This window comes from Nanorana parkeri, unplaced genomic scaffold (assembly GCF_000935625.1).
Source record: "Nanorana parkeri isolate BGI_ZX_2015 unplaced genomic scaffold, ASM93562v1 scaffold115, whole genome shotgun sequence".
Classification (NCBI taxonomy): domain Eukaryota; kingdom Metazoa; phylum Chordata; class Amphibia; order Anura; family Dicroglossidae; genus Nanorana; species Nanorana parkeri.
Window position 1 is genome coordinate 584,656 of NW_017306383.1, and position 19,903 is coordinate 604,558.

At 42.6% G+C, this 19,903-nt stretch overlaps 1 long non-coding RNA gene across 1 annotated transcript in view; it reads right to left on the minus strand.

Annotated features, from left to right (window-relative positions):
* LOC108784464 overlaps window positions 1-19,891 on the minus strand; it is a 20,711-nt gene extending 820 nt beyond the window's left edge. The window contains exons 1-3 of the long non-coding RNA XR_001941070.1: window positions 19,777-19,891; window positions 8,411-8,413; window positions 6,610-6,617 (exon numbers count right to left, since the gene is read on the minus strand). This is a non-coding gene — a long non-coding RNA (uncharacterized LOC108784464). The remainder of the gene's footprint in view (window positions 1-6,609; window positions 6,618-8,410; window positions 8,414-19,776) is intronic.
* Window positions 19,892-19,903: the final 12 nt, after the last annotated feature.

The following is a 19,903-nucleotide window of genomic DNA, read 5'->3' on the forward strand; positions in this document are numbered from 1 at the left end:
TATATATATATATATATATATATATATATATGTGTAGCGCTTACCCCACAAGGGCCGCTGTAATATACGGGTCTTCTGTCCCACCCCGTGATGACTCACCCTCACCTGCATCCAAGTGACACCAACACACCATTTAAAACGGCTTTATTAAAACTAGCAATAAGCCCTGGAAAGAGATAAACTGATTAATAGGATGAACAATTTTAAAAGCAATGACACAATGCAACCATTCGGCAAAGTAAACAAGGTTGGTGTTCGTTCACTTTAACCGCCAGTGAGACGCTTTGCCTGAGATGCACTGGACGAGTGGTGAACGAAACTGTCAGTTGCGCAACACAGAAATACTGTTCAAGAAGTACCAAAGGACATATGACTGACTATAAGAACCTAACAAGGTCTTGTAGGTTCTAGCTAACCACTGGCCAGTGGGAATTCTACACACATACAGAGTCTGCCAGCGTTGGGGCCCTTTAAATTCTGTGGTTGAGTACTCAGCCTTTTGTAAAGCAATATTTGTAATCCACTGGATGGAAAGGGGGATCTTCACAAAGTGTAACAGGGTAACAAACATGAACAGATACGGTGATACACCTTCAGATATAGCTGCATTGGCAGTTAATAGGATCAAGCAGGAATAAGCAAGATCAATTCACACAAAGATGGCAGAAGATCTCTCACCATTCGATCACTTTATATATCATCCTTCCAGCAATTGGTAGCTTGATAGCTGTCTCAGCTGGCGATGGGTGCAACACAGGCCGCAGAATCCTCCAAACAGGATGATGATGGCTGCAGTATCGAAATCCTTCTCTAGATGTCACTGCACTGTTAGCACATCTTCAAAGATCAGGCAAAAGGGTAGCATAGCACACTGAAAACCCCTCTCTCAAGCTTCCACCTCCCTTTAGAAGTCTCCACAGGAATCACAGACTCTGGCAGTGCACAGGAGACAAGTACAAGGGACTTTTCCCCTGTCTGGCTGCAGCATACCACTCTGTGTCTCTCTCTCCCTCTGTGTCCTCCTCTCTCCCCTCAGTCTGCTCTTTTCGTGGGGTGGACGGGGCCAAAAACGGCCTTGCAGCCAATTACAGCTCTCCTGGGCTGCTATCCAATCAAGTCCTTCCTTGCGTTTGTCGTTAGGGGTGGGCTTCCTTCTTAGCTACAGCAGTAACCAATCCAGGAACAGTCCTGCAGCTGTAACCAATAGAGCATCTTCTCCAGTCTCTGTGGGCTATCAGTCTAGCCAGAAAATGCAATGCAGTGTTTCAGAGAGCAATACAGAAGCAATACTAAGCCTGTGCTACATATGGATAATCCACAAGAGTCCATCTTGTTTGCTTCTCTTCTGATGAATGATTGTTGAGCAGGAAGAAAAATGATCCTCCCCTTTTCATCGACACTTTGGCACGATCGGAAAGATTAATTGGACATGATACTGTTTTGTAGATTCATTGTTTCTATGGATATTTGCTAGTTTAATGTGTGTTTCATGTTTGGTGGGTGCATTGCGTCCAATGATAAGAACATCTGCCTGCACACCATACAGCCATAAACAATAGTCCAAGTATTTATTGAAGCGATCATCACAAAAACACATACAAAAAACAAGTCCCAATACTGTTTGTGATGTGATTGCTTAGATAAATACTTGGACTATTGTTATGGATCTATGGTGTGCTGGCAACATGTTCTTATCTATGTGCTGACACCATCCAACCTGCTGGTAGTTGCTACAGCATCCACTTACTCCATCCTTTGCCCACGGATGTGCGCTGGGAATATATTAGGTATTGCATTGAATAATCACAGTGCTTTTTTTGTTTGGTTGGTCTCCATGATTGATTGTTCACAGAATCCATCATAATCTGCTATGTGTGTGCTCATCTTTAGACAGAGATTCCTAGCTATGGTCTGCTTCACTTAAGAGAATGAAAATCTCAGCTCAGATTTTTGCTAAACAATGCTAACTGTGATGAAGTCTGAATATAGCAATACGGATTTTTAAGTACAGCACCTTGTTGTTGCCATGTAGCTAATGGGCTCTTTAACATAATGAAATTAGGATGAGTGAGTGACCGTGGGAGCATTGCCTTGTGGCTTTGTTATTTTTGTTATTGCTGTCAAGGAGACTTTGTGCACTAGCAACATTGAAAGCAGGAACATAGAATCAAATCAGGGCTGAAGCAATAGAATCTAGAGCAGGGGTGTCAAACTCAATTTCATGGCGGGCCGCATCAGAACCTGTGCGGGGTTTATGCTGGGCTGTGCAAGTCCTATGGTGGGCTGTGCGGACTCTCAGGGTGCTGTGCATGGTCTATGCTGGGCTGTGTGGGGTCGTAGGATGACTGTGCAGTCTCACCAGGGGTCCCGGTCAGTGACGTAACAACCGGGGGGGCAGCAGGGGCGCGGCCCCGGGCGAAAAGTGAAGGGGGGGTGCCGGCCGACCCGGTTGGTCTCGGTGGGTGCGGGGGGCGTGGATCCATAGGAAGGAAGAGATTTGCTGCCAGCGGTGTAAACAGACCTTGCTGGGGACCTCGGCAGCCTTCCAGTGAAGCCCTACGCCTGTTTACAAATGGTTTTAAAGTTTAAAGCTGCAGGATAGGTGGGAGGGCCACATGAAATGGCCCGGCGGCCGGATTCGGCCCATGGGCCTTGTGTTTGACATGTGATCTAGAGCAAACAGAAATTGTTAGTCAAGTGGAGCAAGCAGAGCAGAAAGAAATGAGTAAAACACGGCTGCAGGACATAGGAACTGACGAGTCACCAGCAGATGGCAGAAAGCACTCACCAAAGTGCTAGACATGGGAGTGTTTGCTCTTCGCTAGAGACCCTGACTTTGGACAAAGACTTTGTGAAGACAATACTGCATTTAAAATTGAAGGTAAAATTACAGCCATTGTTTGTAATCTTCTGCTTAACAATAGAAATATGCAACGGAAATCTCCATTATACATTGATCCATAGTTCATCTGCACTTAGATAATCATTTTGGTGTTTTAACACACACTCAGGCTAGATTCTTAGAGGGAATATTTATGACAGAACTGCTTATTGCACTGATTGTAGCAAACTTTAATCCTACCTGCTTCTTTCCAGAGTTATTGTATGTACACACACCCTAACAACAGAGTGAATTATTAAGAATAAGAGCAACTAACGTGCGCGGCTTCTTCCTTTGAGTTGCAGTGTTGTAGTGTGGACAGCTTCCAGCCTGTACCTATATGTACCCTACCTGGGTGTCGGAGGCTTGGTGTTGGATGGAGCAGTGATGCCTTCTTTGTACTAGTATTAAAAATGAGAGGCTTTGCAAAAAGAACCAGTGCAGAACATGTCAATCGGTATAGCAAACCATTCACATGTCTGTTTCTATGACTGTTGGCACATCTGCCTCTCATTCAGGTGGAGGTCAGGTCTAATATTATGGACAGTTTCCAGTAAATGTATAATTATTTTACTTCAAATTCACTATTCAAGACAGCACAAGAATACTCCAGAAATGGCGCTTCATTGGGCTTCTATCACAAAATAAGTTTTCATTGGTGGACCGAACAAAAAAGTTGTTTTTGACCACAGTTGTTCTGCATTTTTCTTTTTTACATAGAATTGTTTTTCTAGTTTTCCATGAATCAACAATATTCCAATGGTATTAAAAACGGTTTAAATGTAAACCTGGAGAAATGGGGGCATGCACAATTATACCATGCTGAAATGATTCCTCATCATGTGTAAGTACATTAAATATGAATAAACATGAATCACTGATTATAGATGTTCACTTCCTGAACAAATATGATGTTGAATATGAATATGTTTTGGGAAGTACTTTCATGACCTTGCTAGGGATCTGTTGATACCCGTCCTCTTTCATTTTATTTAACAGAATTCCAAAGGAGTATTGTGCAATCACATTCTTTACTCTTCTGTTCTTTGGAATATCCTGTCAGTCAGAGGTCATACCTTCATTCATCACTATTCCTTCAATGCAGTAGAAAAAGTACCCCTGGGGTATAATATTTATGGATGGCATACTCTTTATATAAAAGAGAGGATCGTAGGCCTCTTAAAATGTCATTTAAAATAAAAAAAGTAAAACATAAAGATTTACACTTGACAGATAGGGGTCTATTCACTGGGCTGCCATAGGCAGCCGAGTGAACAACCGGCCTGAAGTGAAGTGAGCCGAACACTGTTCGGCTATTCACTTCAGACTTGCTATTCACATCGGCTTGCTTCATGTGGCTTCGGGTCGGCCGAACATGCTAAGCATGCTTAGGGTCGGCCGAACATGCTATGCATGTTCGGCCGACCCTAAGTGCAGAAGGAGTTTGACTCAGCCGATCTAACATCTGGATCGGCTGAGCCGAACCTCCGGCAGGCTACTCGCTGCTGTTCGGCATATTCTCATAGATGCCGAACAGCAGTGAGTAAATAGCTGAATGCCACTGAGCGGCATTCGGCTAGGCTATTTTGCTCGGTACCTCTGTGGTACCGAGCAGAATAGAAAAACAGTTTAAAAAGTAGAAAAAATCAAATAGAAAACGATTGGGCGGAGCTAGCAGTGACAGCTAGCTAAGCCCAACTGTTTTCTATTGGCCAGGCGGTTCTGCTGCCGTCAGAATAATAAAAAAAAATCACCATAGGAATGCATAGCTAGATTCCTATTGGCTATTTCAATTTGCAATAGCCAATAGCAAACTAGCTATTGCACCCACCCTCTGCTGCTGTCAATCACTAGAGGGGACCCGATGGAGAACTTTAGGTCCCCTCTGCTGATTGACAGCAGCAGTGGGCGAGTGCAATAGCTAGTTTGCTATTGTAAATTGAAATAGCCAATAGGAATCTAGCTATGCATTCCTATAGTGATTTTTTTTCTGACGGCAGCCAACGGCTCCGATGTCAGAAGAAAAAAAAAAAGAAAACAGAGCAGGGAAAGGCTTACTCTGCTTAATCGAGCATAGTAAACCTTTCTGGGAGAAAGTGTTTCTCTCCCGGGCAGCCGGGAGCCGCTATCTAATAGCGTGGGACTCCCGGAGCGTCCGGGAGTCCCGGCTAGTACGGGAGTACGGGCTCAAGTGAATAGCCCGTACAGCAGCCCTTCGGTTCTACTGTTACCGAAGGGGCCTGGGGCCAAAGCTAGCCGAAGGATCAGCCAAAGCTACAGCTAGATCCTTCGGCAGCTTAGTGAATAGACCCCATAGTTTAAGTAATATGAACTCCGATGAGTACAGTTAAAGTAAACTAATCCTATGGTGGCTTTATTGTTTCTCATTTGGAAATGGCTGTGTTTATTGGCAGTAGGTAGTAGTCCTCCATAGACATCTGAAAAAGTATCAGCTTAGGCCAAATTTACATTCCCGTATTGAGATTTCAGCAACTGTTTCCCTGAAGAGGTAAGGCTACCAGAAATGAATCTTTAGTCATGATCAACTTCCATTGACATCCCACTCTATTACATATATGGGTATAAACGATTTGACCCTGTGGAGCCTTATACCTTGAACTACCTCTCTCTACTTAGAGACACTCAGCAATGTCTAGAAATGGTCTAAACCTACTATTGCTTAAGCAGGAAGTCATTGTTAAAAATGGACATAGTGACTTGTTGTATATGTTTGTTCTAAACTCCCTCCCTTTTTTTTTCTCTTCTTCACATATGGGGCACCTCAATTGCTGCTCTCTTCTCATGTTGACCAATAACTAGGGACGCTCCGATACCGTTACAAGCATTGGTATCAGCGGCGATACCGAGTATTTGCATGAGGACTCGTACTCGTGCAAATACTCCGATACAAAAAACGAGTACCTGTGCCGCGTCCGCCATCTTCAGGGACCCGAACCCGCTGCACACAGGACCTCCATAGCGTCTTCAATGAAACAAGATGGCCGCGAACTCCTCCTCCAAGACCTCAGTCATCTGCTCCATTCTGAACTCTTTAAAAAGGGTTAACAGAGGCTCGGGACAAGTATTCCAGTTACAAAAAGAGTTTATTAGATAAAATATCAGTTTTGGACATAAACATCATATCACTAACTGGTTTTAAATAAAACAAAAAGCATGGCATACAATTATAAATCTTCAGGTATGCAGATCTGTTTGTATAATGTGCTCTCATTCATATATGCTAATCAGCTGAAACCATGTGGGAAAGAAACGTATTTTTTAAGAAGGTGCTACTTATAACTTCCTTGTTTTTCCCACTGGAGATTAATACGTGTATTTCAGATACCAGTGGACACGTTATATGAAACTTTTATCCTTTGGTGTCAGCTGATTAGCTGATCTAAATATTCAGTTAATTTCATTATTCAATGTCTTTTTTATATTATAAAATGTATAATCTGAAGTCTGGACATTTGCTCATCTATTTTCCCCTCTATGGAGATACAAGCCTTAGTTAGCAATGGCATGATAAATATTAATTTCATGTTCATTTCATGTTCTTCATAATATTAAGAAACTGACCTAAAATCATGATTTTGTATTGCTTTAGAAAAAATGTGACCTGTCCCTTTAAGAATAAGTATCGGTAATTGGTATCGGTGAGTACTTGAAAAAAAACATCGGTACTCGTACCCGGTCTTAAAAAAGTGGTATCGGAGCATCCCTACCAATAACCCTTGGAGGTCCATGACCCTTTCCATATCTACCTGTGCTCTCCACTGCTGGTCTTAAACCCCTAGTGGTAAATTCCCCTGAACAAGAGTAATACTCTAGATGCTGACTATATCCAATTATGACATGATATTAAAAACCAGGGGCTGCTACACAGATATCAAGACAAAGTGTGTCCCATGGCACTCCTGACTGGAAAGAAACACGAAAGGGTGGGTGCAGCAGTGACAGTGACCATATGGAAATTGGAATAGAAAGTCACTCGCACTCCAAAAAGTGAAGTGTGAGGGACTTTCTATCCGAATTTCCATATGCTACATAGAAATCTCACCCCCTTTGGATGTATTGGGTTTATTTACTAAATGCAAATAGACTGCCCACTTTGCAAAGGCATTTTCCCTTAGCTTAGCCAATACTGAGAATATTCACTTTGCAAAAAATATTTAAAAGTGAACAGCCTATTTGCTTTTAGTCATTCAACCCCTATGCCTCTGATAACTCACAAGTGATCTCCACACTCTACCAACTCTTATTCTTCCCTTGATCCCTGATCATTGCTTGCAAAGTGGAGAGGCTGGAATGGCCATGTTATATATCTGATGGTACTGTCATGAAGTTCTATCCAACTAGAACACAATTTTTTGGATCTACACACATCTGACAGGAACCCCTTTGTGACCCTCCCCTTAAGTCACACTGCTATCTGTAGTACCAGGATCACTATCTATGAATCACAAGGGAATCCCTAGATTCCTACTTTTTGTTGGTAGGGTGGTGATTTCAAGACTTAATTAAACCGGACCTTTACCCATATCTTTAAAATAACAACAAACACACCTTTAGAAATGTTTAGTAATCACAATCTACAAATACATACATATAGATAATTGCAGGTTTTGTATTCTTTGCATACCTTATTTTTCTTTTTATTCCCAATCTTCTGGCAGTGGCCATGTTAGGGCAGGTTACTAGCTCTCCCTTTACTTCCTGAAAATCTGGCTCATGTGACTAGACATGTAACTAGGACATGTGACCATGCACATCACCTCAGGGGAGGAAAATCCCTTTCTCTCATTAGATAACAGATGAGATTTTCCAGCAATGCTCTGCTGATGTAACCTTCTCAAGATGCACCTCTTTGGCACTTACATCATTTGTGCCAGAACTGGACCAGGAAGTAGATGAACTCTATTTGTAAGTAAATGAAAAACAAGTTTGTTTAACTAATAAATGTAAGATGATGCAGAGCTGCATGCTGATGTGATTTTTAGCAAAAGGGGGTAACGGTCCACTTTAAGGAATGGGTGGCAGAGGTTAATCGTCAAATGTGCCTGGAGAAACTTATGGCTCAAATACATGATAGACACTCTAAATGCATTGAAACCTAGAATGTTTGGGTAACTTATATTGACTCTGATCCTAGGAGTGCCTGTCCTGACCAGCCACCCTTTCACCTTTCCTATCCTCTTTTGACTTTTGCTCCTTTTTTGCTCCTCTCTATCTCCCACTCTCTACTGCTCCTTCCTCTCTTTATTCTGCCCACTGGGCAGGCACAGATGAAACCTAAACCCTCATCTTAACGGTTCACCAAATCTGTACTACAATGTTTCCTGATCCACTTCAATAGAAATTGTATAATTTTATACATACCCAAACTGACCTCCTAACCTTCTACTCTGCCCTCATGGAATGTAACGATAACATGTGGGTCCAATCTGTCAGCTGAAATGTTTAATTGTAACATAATACCATATTGCATTGCTGGAGCCTGTCACAGAGTTTCTTCAATGTTGTTACCTGCTGTAAAACTGTAAAACATGAATAAAAATCGATTGATTTTAAAAAAACGTTCACCCTAAATTAAAAAACAAAACAAAATAATAAAAAATATATATATACATACACAGTATATATTTTTTTCCGACATATAAAAAAGGTTTTGTGGTCGTCTTGGTTTATTGTTGTACTTGTCTGGCAGTCGTAGCCCCATGCATATAGGTGAATAAAATGTTTGGGCTTTTAGTTTTCTTCTTGACATATTGCTGTACTTGTTTGGTTTGGCAGTGGTATGCTTGTTGCATTACACCATGTTAGTTAAACAGAAGCTTGCACATCTGAAGTAACTTGGTATATGCAGTGCAGTGTAATGAGGATTGCAAAGACCTGCACCTTGGGGAGACAAAAAAAAAAAATCTCAACAAATGGATAACCCAACTGACATTGCTGTGCTAGGGGCAGGCTGAGAAGCCTCTCACCTAGAAAAGTGAAAGGCATGCAGCGACCCACTGAACATGGGGTCACGACCCACTTTTGGATCACAACCCACCAGTTGAGAACCAAGGAACTACACTATTCTAGGTAAGAGGCTTCTCAGCCTGCCCCTAGCACAGCAATGTCAGTTCTCACGCTGAGCAGCCATTCAGAATATGCTGCCTGGCACTGAGTGTCAGCTTGAGGTGGGGTGGGGTGGGCTGGAGCTATGGCCGCAAGGGAGTTCCATCCAATACGTGCATTGCTTAAAGCTCTCTCGCATGTCCCGTAGAGGTTCCTGGACCGGAGTGACATCACATTCTGGCTCCTGGCACCTCTACAGGGCACACATGGGAGCTGTACAAGCAAGGCTGCACACATGAATGGAGCTCCGTCACAACACAGCAGCCCACACTGGACCCTAGGATGAGGATCCAGTCCAGTTCTCATAAAGAAGGGAGACTGAGTGGATCTTAAAAAAAAGAAGAAAAAAGTTTAGAACATTTTGGAGTGTGTGTGTGTGCGATTGTATCTGTGGTTGTGTGTGAGATTTTGTCTGTTATTGTGTTTGTCTGTCAGTGTATTTGAGGGCCTGTTTACACTAGTACAGTAGGTTAATCGAACAGTCCTGTGCAATTAACGCACTGTACCATGCAATCGCACATACTACGTGCTCTGGTGTGGGAGGTGCATTGCGTTGCGTTGCCATTTATTTGAATGGCCCTCCAAATGCACCTTCCACCCACAGTTCAATCGCCTGCACCAGAATGCACGGTACCACAATTGTGTGCATTCCATTGCAGTGTGACTTGGGTCACGACTTAATGATCAAGGACAAAGGTGGGTCCTGAGGTTGCACAGGTTGAGAACAGGTGTAGTTGATCAAAGCTTTGCATCTGACTGTCAATTATCAAGGGAGGATGCAGTTATAGGCAGTTGGTCTCTGATGGAGTGGGGCCACGCTAGTACCGACAATGAACATGGGTATGCTTCTCTGTGTCTACTGCAATTCTATCAATGTCATATAAAAGTATAAGGGTTGAGGTTTGCTCATGACTTTAACCCTGTATCTTCAAATTGAAAGCTGGATGGTTTATCATCAGAGATGCATGTAATCTTTTTGCATTGGTCTACATGTACTGACAGTGCTAGCCACGATCCTTCAGCATGTGTTCAAATGCCTACAAACTGCATGGTGCTCTAAAATTATTTTGAATATGGTTTTATCTTTTGGGTGCCAGGATTCAAAAACTGTAAATCTTATCTGTACAGACTTTTGAAGGAACGGTTACTTATGAGCGTATTAGGAAGTGTGTTTGAACTTGGATGATTTAGAAGCAACATTGTACGAACAAGACCTTGACCTCTGGACTCTCAGATTAAAAGTATGATGCTCTTGTGACTAAGCTATGTTGTCTCCATTGACTGCAGTCAAAAATGGGCAACACCCTTCCAAACATTGGCATCTGCTCAACTTATAATGGGGAAGCTTAGAGCAAGAAGTGCTTTGTACAATGCTGGGCATATGATGACGATGACTGATCTCAGAGTACAGAGATCAGTAACAACGCAGAGTGCAGAGGCCAGCCGGGTTGACGCCGAGTACAGAGGCCAGTGGTGTGACGCCGAGTATAGAGGCCAGTGGTATGGTGTGACGCAGAGTACAGAGGCCAGTGGTATGGTGTGATGCAGAGTACAGAGGCCAGCGGTGTAATGCAGAAAAAAGAGGGACTTACAGTGCACAGTTTATCTGGTTCTGGTGCTCTCTTCCTCTCCTGGTGGTGGTGGGGGGGATTGCAGCGATGTTGCCTCCACGTACAGAGGTGAAGCCTCCAGCAGCCTCGTTGAGCCTCCCTTGAGGTCCCGCACTGGAGAAATGTACAGAGTACAGAGGTCATCGGTATGCCGCACAGTACAGAGATCAATAACAATGCACAGTACAAAGGTCAGTGGTATGACACACAGTACAGAGGTCAGCGGTATGACACGCAGTACAGAGGTCAGCAGTACAGAGGTCAGTAATGTAACGCACAGTGCAGAAGTCAGTAATGTAACGCACAGTGCAGAGGTCAGTAATGTAACGCATAATGCAGAGGTCAGTAATGTAACGAATAGTGCAGAGGTCAGTAGTGTAACGCATGGTGCAGAAGTCAGTAATGTAACGCACAGTGCAGAGGTCAGTAATGTAACGCATAGTGCAGAGGTCAGTAATGTAACGCATAGTGCAGAGGCCAGTAATGTTACGCACAATACAGAGGTCAGTAATGTTACGCACAATACAGAGGTCAGTAATGTTACGCACAATACAGAGATCAGTAATGTAATGCACAATACAGAGGTCAGTAATGTAATGCACAGTACAGACATCAGTAATGTAACGCATAGTGCAGAGTTCAGTAATGTAACGCATAGTGCAGAGGTCAGTAATGTAACGTATAGTGCAGAGGTCAGTAATGCAACACATAGTGCATAGGTCAGTAATATAACGCATAATGCAGAGGCCTCCCTTGAGGTCCCGCACTGGAGAAATGTACAGAGTACAGAGGTCATCGGTATGCCGCACAGTACAGAGATCAATAACAATGCACAGTACAAAGGTCAGTGGTATGACACACAGTACAGAGGTCAGCGGTATGACACGCAGTACAGAGGTCAGCAGTACAGAGGTCAGTAATGTAACGCATAGTGCAGAGGTCAGTAATGTAACACATAGTGCAGAGGTCAGTAATGTAACGCATAGTGCAGAGGCCAGTAATGTTACGCACAATACAGAGGTCAGTAATGTTACGCACAATACAGAGGTCAGTAATGTTAAGCACAATACAGAGATCAGTAATGTAATGCACAATACAGAGGTCAGTAATGTAACGCACAATACAGAGGTCAGTAATGTAACGCACAGTACAGACGTCAGTAATGTAACGCATAGTGCAGAGTTCAGTAATGTAACGCATAGTGCAGAGGTCAGTAATGTAACGATGGACTCTCAGATTAAAAGTATGATGCTCTTGTGACTAAGCTATGTTGTCTCCATTGACTGCAGTCAAAAATGGGCAACACCCTTCCAAACATTGGCATCTGCTCAACTTATAATGCGGAAGTTTATGCCAAGAAGTGATTGTAAGATCAGTAACAACGCAGAGTGCAGAGGCCAGCCGGGTTGACGCCGAGTACAGAGGCCAGTGGTGTGACGCCGAGTATAGAGGCCAGTGGTATGGTGTGACGCAGAGTACAGAGGCCAGTGGTATGGTGTGATGCAGAGTACAGAGGCCAGCGGTGTAATGCAGAAAAAAGAGGGACTTACAGTGCACAGTTTATCTGGTTCTGGTGCTCTCTTCCTCTCCTGGTGGTGGTGGGGGGGATTGCAGCGATGTTGCCTCCACGTACAGAGGTGAAGCCTCCAGCAGCCTCGTTGAGCCTCCCTTGAGGTCCCGCACTGGAGAAATGTACAGAGTACAGAGGTCATCGGTATGCCGCACAGTACAGAGATCAATAACAATGCACAGTACAAAGGTCAGTGGTATGACACACAGTACAGAGGTCAGCGGTATGACACGCAGTACAGAGGTCAGCAGTACAGAGGTCAGTAATGTAACGCACAGTGCAGAAGTCAGTAATGTAACGCACAGTGCAGAGGTCAGTAATGTAACGCATAATGCAGAGGTCAGTAATGTAACGAATAGTGCAGAGGTCAGTAGTGTAACGCATGGTGCAGAAGTCAGTAATGTAACGCACAGTGCAGAGGTCAGTAATGTAACGCATAGTGCAGAGGTCAGTAATGTAACGCATAGTGCAGAGGCCAGTAATGTTACGCACAATACAGAGGTCAGTAATGTTACGCACAATACAGAGGTCAGTAATGTTACGCACAATACAGAGATCAGTAATGTAATGCACAATACAGAGGTCAGTAATGTAATGCACAGTACAGACATCAGTAATGTAACGCATAGTGCAGAGTTCAGTAATGTAACGCATAGTGCAGAGGTCAGTAATGTAACGTATAGTGCAGAGGTCAGTAATGCAACACATAGTGCATAGGTCAGTAATATAACGCATAATGCAGAGGCCTCCCTTGAGGTCCCGCACTGGAGAAATGTACAGAGTACAGAGGTCATCGGTATGCCGCACAGTACAGAGATCAATAACAATGCACAGTACAAAGGTCAGTGGTATGACACACAGTACAGAGGTCAGCGGTATGACACGCAGTACAGAGGTCAGCAGTACAGAGGTCAGTAATGTAACGCATAGTGCAGAGGTCAGTAATGTAACACATAGTGCAGAGGTCAGTAATGTAACGCATAGTGCAGAGGCCAGTAATGTTACGCACAATACAGAGGTCAGTAATGTTACGCACAATACAGAGGTCAGTAATGTTAAGCACAATACAGAGATCAGTAATGTAATGCACAATACAGAGGTCAGTAATGTAACGCACAATACAGAGGTCAGTAATGTAACGCACAGTACAGACGTCAGTAATGTAACGCATAGTGCAGAGTTCAGTAATGTAACGCATAGTGCAGAGGTCAGTAATGTAACGTATAGTGCAGAGGTCAGTAATGCAACACATAGTGCAGAGGTCAGTAATGCAACACATAGTGCAGAGGTCAGTAATATAATGCATAGTGCAGAGGTCAGTAATATAATGCATAGTGCAGAGGTCAGTAATGCAACACATAGTGCAGAGGTCAGCGGTGTCAGGCTGGCTATACACCTTACAACTATTGCACGACTTTCGCTGTGCGATGGTTGTAAGCTCCTTAAAATTTTGTACGACCTGCCCATCTTGGACAGGCAGATCGTACTTGCGATCATCGCAAGCCTTCCCCGCTGAGGGGAGGGCTTTCTGATGATTGCAATGCTGAGCGGGCAGTGTGCGCTTGCGACTTCTGAGCACGCCACCAAACCGCCGAAAATCATACGGGAAGACGAAAGTCGAACGACCTTATAGTAGAAGAGGTCACACGCTGCCCACACACCTGCCGATTTTCGTACGATTGCAGGATCACCCGCGATTATCGTACGATAATCGGCAGGTGTATGGGCACCTTAAGGAAGAAAGAATAGGGACTTACATTTCACAAAGCTGATGTGATTTAGGTGCCCTCTTCCTCTGGTGGTGGTGGTGGTGGGGGTGGGGGTGGTGGGGGGGGGTCAGCAATGTATTCTACATGTCCTAGGTGTCCTGCTTCTCCCGCGCTGTCCTTCCAGCCAGTAGCAGCTCTGCAGTCTTCCTCACAGCCTATGGAAGCTGAGGTGGGCGGAGGAAGCTGCAGGAGCCGGTGTTCTATCACAAGCTCCAACTCATGGAGATCTCTAACTAGCTCCTGTGCTCAGAAAGACTGGAGCACAGTGCAGTGAGCTTTCGATAGCACACCGGAGTGAGGACAGCCTCAGTGCCACACTGATTCTACTCCTTCAGCAGCGCTGATCGCCGTGTCAGTTCCCTCTTCTCCTCATCAGCCGCTGCTGCTATAGAGCGGCCGAGGAGGAGAAGAGAAAACTGACACAGCGATCGCAGAGTCCCCCCCCCCCTGAAATTCCACTCGCCCCCACGCAATTTTCATTTGCCAATTGCGAGAGGGCGAGTGGAAATTTTGTGCCCTGGTGTAGACAATCAGTTAACAGAGTATTATTTCTTATCTTCATTTGACTCCTGCTATCCCTTTTTGTACATATCGCAATAAACAGTGCAGTACTCAGAAATGTGGAAACACACATTATAAAGTGTCCAGTGCATAAAGCAAGTATTATTTTATAAAAATTCAGTGCGTCAGATAATCCATTTCTGCTAGCTCCATATGGTACTCCATCTAAAAGTAAAAGTCTTCCCTTTTGGAATCACACTTACCCTTGATGTGGGGCCACTCTTTATGTAGATTTGTTCAACTTTGCTATTGGGGGCTGACTTTTCAAAACCTTTTAGCTAATCTCCACAAGTCCATCTAATAAGGTTGCCCCATATACAGGCTCTCTCATAGGGCAGTGGAATAGCAGGTGGTCCGATACCAGCAGTAATTTACAATATTCCATATTATCAGCACCAGAAAACCTCCGGCAAAAGCAGTAGACCAAAATGAAGTGATTTGCTGCTCACATAGTCAAAAGTGTGTGTGTTTTGGCCATTTAATCAATGTTAAATTGAAAGGTCAGAGTCCGAATTGTTCAGACACCAGCAGGAGTCATGTGATCAAAGTCCTAGACTTTTGGACATGTAAACAGCAGCATAAGGGGTCTAGATGAAAATTTGTATTCAGGAAATGTAAGTATTTCAGCCTTTCTATTACTCTTTTGTTAACATACCTTTACGTTGGTATGTGAGTATAGGTGTGCTTTAAAGTATATCTAAACTCGTACGCTAATGAGCTTTAACATGCTAATGTAATACCAAACTTTAAAATCTGAAACTTTTATCAACATAATACCCGGTGATCCTGGCATGTTGGACCTTGTTCAGGCTATTTCCTGTTATGGGATGAAAACTGCCTTCCAGTTGTGCTGCTGCATTGCCACCTTATCACATGCTCCCTTGATGGAGACTACAAGAAGCATGCTGACACACATTGTGCAAGCATGGTCTACCATGGTCACTATCAGGAAGCCGCCCCAGAGCAATGATGTTCAGCGGATGCTGGAATGAGTACATGAATACAGACAGGAATTGGCTGAAAAAGACCAGAGGTGACCAGCACTTCTGAGATAAAAAAAATGTTAAAAAAATATTCTATGAAAAAACAAGTGGCAAACTGACCCTGGTTAGAATCTGAGCTCCACTGAACCCGAAAGGAGCCCCTACTGAACGAGAAGGAAGCTCCTTGGTACTAATTCACTAATAAATCATATATTCAATGCAATTATTAATTGGACTTTGTATTAGCCTCCTGCAGCCCCCTATAACACTAGACTGTGAGAGTAAGAGGAAGGACTAGTAGCCAGTCAGGTGTGCTGACAAGGAACATGCTGATAGAAGAAAAGATTAATGTGAGCATCAGTCTCTTGATGTTTCTTCACTGTCCATCAGTTGGTTGGGGGTGGAGAGAGGACACCACTCAAATACAAATATTTTGGCAAGTAAAACAACTCCCTTAGATGAACTTTTAGTGCTCCACACTATACAATGTGTAAAGATCAATCAACTTTGGCAGTTAAAGAAAAAGCTCACACATTATCTATGATTGTAATTGTTTTTATTAAAACACATTTAAAACACATTTTATGAAAAATTGTCACTTTATAAATAACGTTTTAATCAAATTCCTTTTTTCTGTCAACAACAGCAATTAATTCACAGAACAAATAATCCAAATATGCTGACACAACTGTTCTAGCTAATAACAAGAGTAATAGTAGTAGTACAAATTTCAACCATGTTAATCGTTTGGTTGACATGCCCCTAATACAGAGAAACTGGCAGGACATTAGAGTAAAGCAGCTTTGTTTGCAGTACATAGTATATTCAAATTACTTTAAAAAAAAAAAGCAATGTGCTAATTGCAGTAACATAACAACCATTACAAATTACTTTTCATTTCATTGCTATGGCTTACTGCTATTTTTATTTTTTTATTACAGTAGAGCTTTACTTTGTTAAAAACAGGTCCATTGTAATTATAATTAAGGTTGTTGCCATTTCCCAATCTTTAAACAAATAATTTGTTTGTACTCTACTTTATATTGCATCGATAGATTACCACCCACCATTTTGCCTATTCCTTCTCAGTATCTCTGCTTGGTTGCTAGTGGGAGGAGTCAAAAGCAGAGGGGTGTGACATCAATAAAGGGAAGATGTAGGGTGAGAATAGGAGGAGCTACATTGATCTATGAAACATCATGCACTACCCCTTTATCAGATAGCTCAGTGAGGTACACAGTGGGAGGCAGAGAAAAGTTCCCAACCTCTGAGCTAGGTAGCTAAAATAGATGAAGGCAGATGTCATAGGGTTTTCAGGGTCCTGCTGTTGTACCCACAAACCCTTTGAGTCCCTATAATGAGGCAGTCTGAGGGCAATTGCCTCAGGCAGCATCTCATTGGGTCCCAAGGGGGGACCAGAGCTCTTAGCAGCTTGTGACGCTCCGTCCAGCATCCCACCCAGCTCACTGATGTCACTGGCTGCCAAAAGTTGAGCGGGACACTCTGGCTGGCATCCTACCGAGCTCCTGACAAACAGCGACGTCAGTGAGCTGTGTGGGACACGGATAGAGCCAGAGTCAGAGGTACCGGCAGCACCCCTTAACTCCCACCAGTAATGTATGGTACCAGCAGGCAGACTTCCACCAGCCCAGGTAACGAACACCACCAGCACTCCCCTCTACCCCTCCAGCCTCAGACAGCAAAAATCTAGGGACACCTGTTCACTTAAATGTAGCCGTTGGGACAACTATTTTGAAAATATTAATTAATGCACATTTCTTCTGAACATAGCATTATGTTTGCAGGAAAGCATGTCAAACTCAATATAACATAATGGTTTAATACTTTTAAATTCTATTCCCACCTTTGCAGTCAAATTTGGGAAACCCCTATTATATATTTGTTAACTGTTCTCAAGCCACACAGCCAACCTAAAAAATATATATTTTTATATTTCTTAGTTTTCTGTTATTTCTTTGGAGCAGGATTATACATAGGACACTACAGTATAGTTATGCTATATGAATGGGAACATGTAACAAATATAAAATAGGCACTATACCAATTTAGTTGCAAAAGTAAAAATCCACTATACAGTCTTGGCAGTGCCGTACTGGAGGAACTTTAAATAATAACTTTAAAACCTGCCACTTGCCTGAAATTGCTTAGCATAGCATGTTCAAATATCCCCTAGATGGATAAGGTCTTATCCAGGCCTCTTAGCTACTGTAGCTTCAGCTCATAATGGTCTGGTAATAATGGTGTGTGTAATAAATTAATTAATAAGATCTACCCTGTTTCCCCGAAAATAAGACATACCCCGAAATTAAGACCTAGTATCATTTTTGGGAATTGCTCAAATATAAGATCTACCCTGAAAAAAAAGACCTAGCTGTGACCATTCCCAGGGCCGGTGGTGGTATAAGGGGGAACTTGAAGAGGCGTGGGAGAGAATCAGCGGTGCCAACGAAGGCAGCGCTAGAGGAAGCGAGGCGGCAGCGCAGGGAGCAGAGCCGCATGAGCCGATGCTTCCTCTATAGTGCCGGCTCCTGTCACAGGTGGAGTGATACCAAATGCACTCCGCCTGTGAGGAATCGATAGTGAAAGTGCATTTTGCTCATTCTGGTTACCAAATTGCTCTTGGAAACGGATAGCACCCTTGATTGCCCTGATCACCCCATTCTTAACTTTGCCATTTTGGATTATTTAATTTGGATTTGCATTAACTTTGGATTGTTATACATAAAAAAAAAAATAAGACCTACCCCGAAAATAAAACCTAGTGTGTTTTTTGAGCCACAAAAAATATAAGACAGTGTCTTAATTTCGGGGAAACACAGTAACCAATGGTTGGTAAAAGGTTCACTTTAATGATCACTTAATTAAATACAGCATGTTTTCTGTGTGTTTTTTCCTGAAAACTAGCATTCCATTCAAGGGAACATATTAAATATGCATGTGGTGCATAGTTAAAGCTGATATTTGGATCAATGTTTCAGTATTTACACTTGATAGCTTAATAAATATAAATAAAGTATATGTAGTGCTTGGAACTATCAGATAAACATAAGTCAGCCCTCTTTAACATTAAATTATTATTATAATAAAATTAATAAACACAACAAAGGCCATGTATTAAGCATTCTTTACATGAGAATGTGGCCTTTCAGGTAAGTGTCTGTTCCTAACCAGGGTTGAGGAGCTGAGATACCAGAGGAAGTTTGCTCCTTAGTCAAAAGGTATGTAATAATGTGCCCCAGTTACACTATATTATCAAGTCCCTATTGATGTTAGAGAAACCAATTAGTGGGTATCCTGATTAAATGTAATAGCACAAAGAGCCTCGTTCACTCGTCAGTCACACACATAGGTGTCCTTTTTTTGTTAAAGTTGAATTACATTAAATTACAATACCATCTTGGGTTGCAACATACAAGCAAAAATTAAACACAAATGTTATCATTATAAATGTTACAGGTTTTTTTTCTATTTAAGGAATCCTGGTACTAGATAAATTCATAAGGTGTCATTGTTGACCTCTTTCTGAACATTATAGTTGCCCGGTTGTCATGCTGATTCTTTGTTTTCAATAATTCTACTGTCACAAAAATAATATACAGACCAAGAGCTCTCACTTTGCTTTCAGCATAAATTCAAAGAAAATGATTGGCTGTACATAAAAAAAAAAATTTAAATCCGGAAAAAGAAGGTGTCGGGTAAGAACTCTCTGTTAGTTACCAGCATTTGATTTTTTCTTTTAGGCATGCTGGTCTTTTCCTTTGGATTTGTGCAGTCTGTGAAGCTTAAGGTGGGCCCCTGCTGACATTCCGCACCTGATATTCCATGAGGAACCTTATCCAGGGCTTAGGAGCAACATACACCATAGAACAGCTATGGCAGCCTATGTAGTTCTCTCATGACAAGTTTCCTTTAAATGCTTGCTTACACTTGATTTTAATAGTAATCACAAAAGAGAAGGGAGATATGACTCATTTTTATTATAGCTCAAAAAGTGTACATTCTTTTTTTTCTTACATTTATAACATTTGCCCTACCTTAGGGCACATGCATTCATCTTCATTTACGGCAACAACCCCTAACCATCCAAGCAACCAAAACACTGTCTAAGGGCTGCCTAGAAAAGCAACTTAAACAACTCATTATGATGTTGATTGCCACCTTGGTGGAAAATTTAGTGTGTTGGTAATCATGTATGCCAAAGAAGGAACCTCTTCATCCAGGCCCTGCTGAACATCCAACACATCACCCCCCACACTAAAAGATTACAGCAAGGAGGAGATTAATGCCTTGACATTTCTCAACATCTTTACAAGCAGCTTGTTTGTATAACTTTAACTTTCCAGTATGGTTTCAGCAGGCACATTGGCCAATGAAGGCATCAC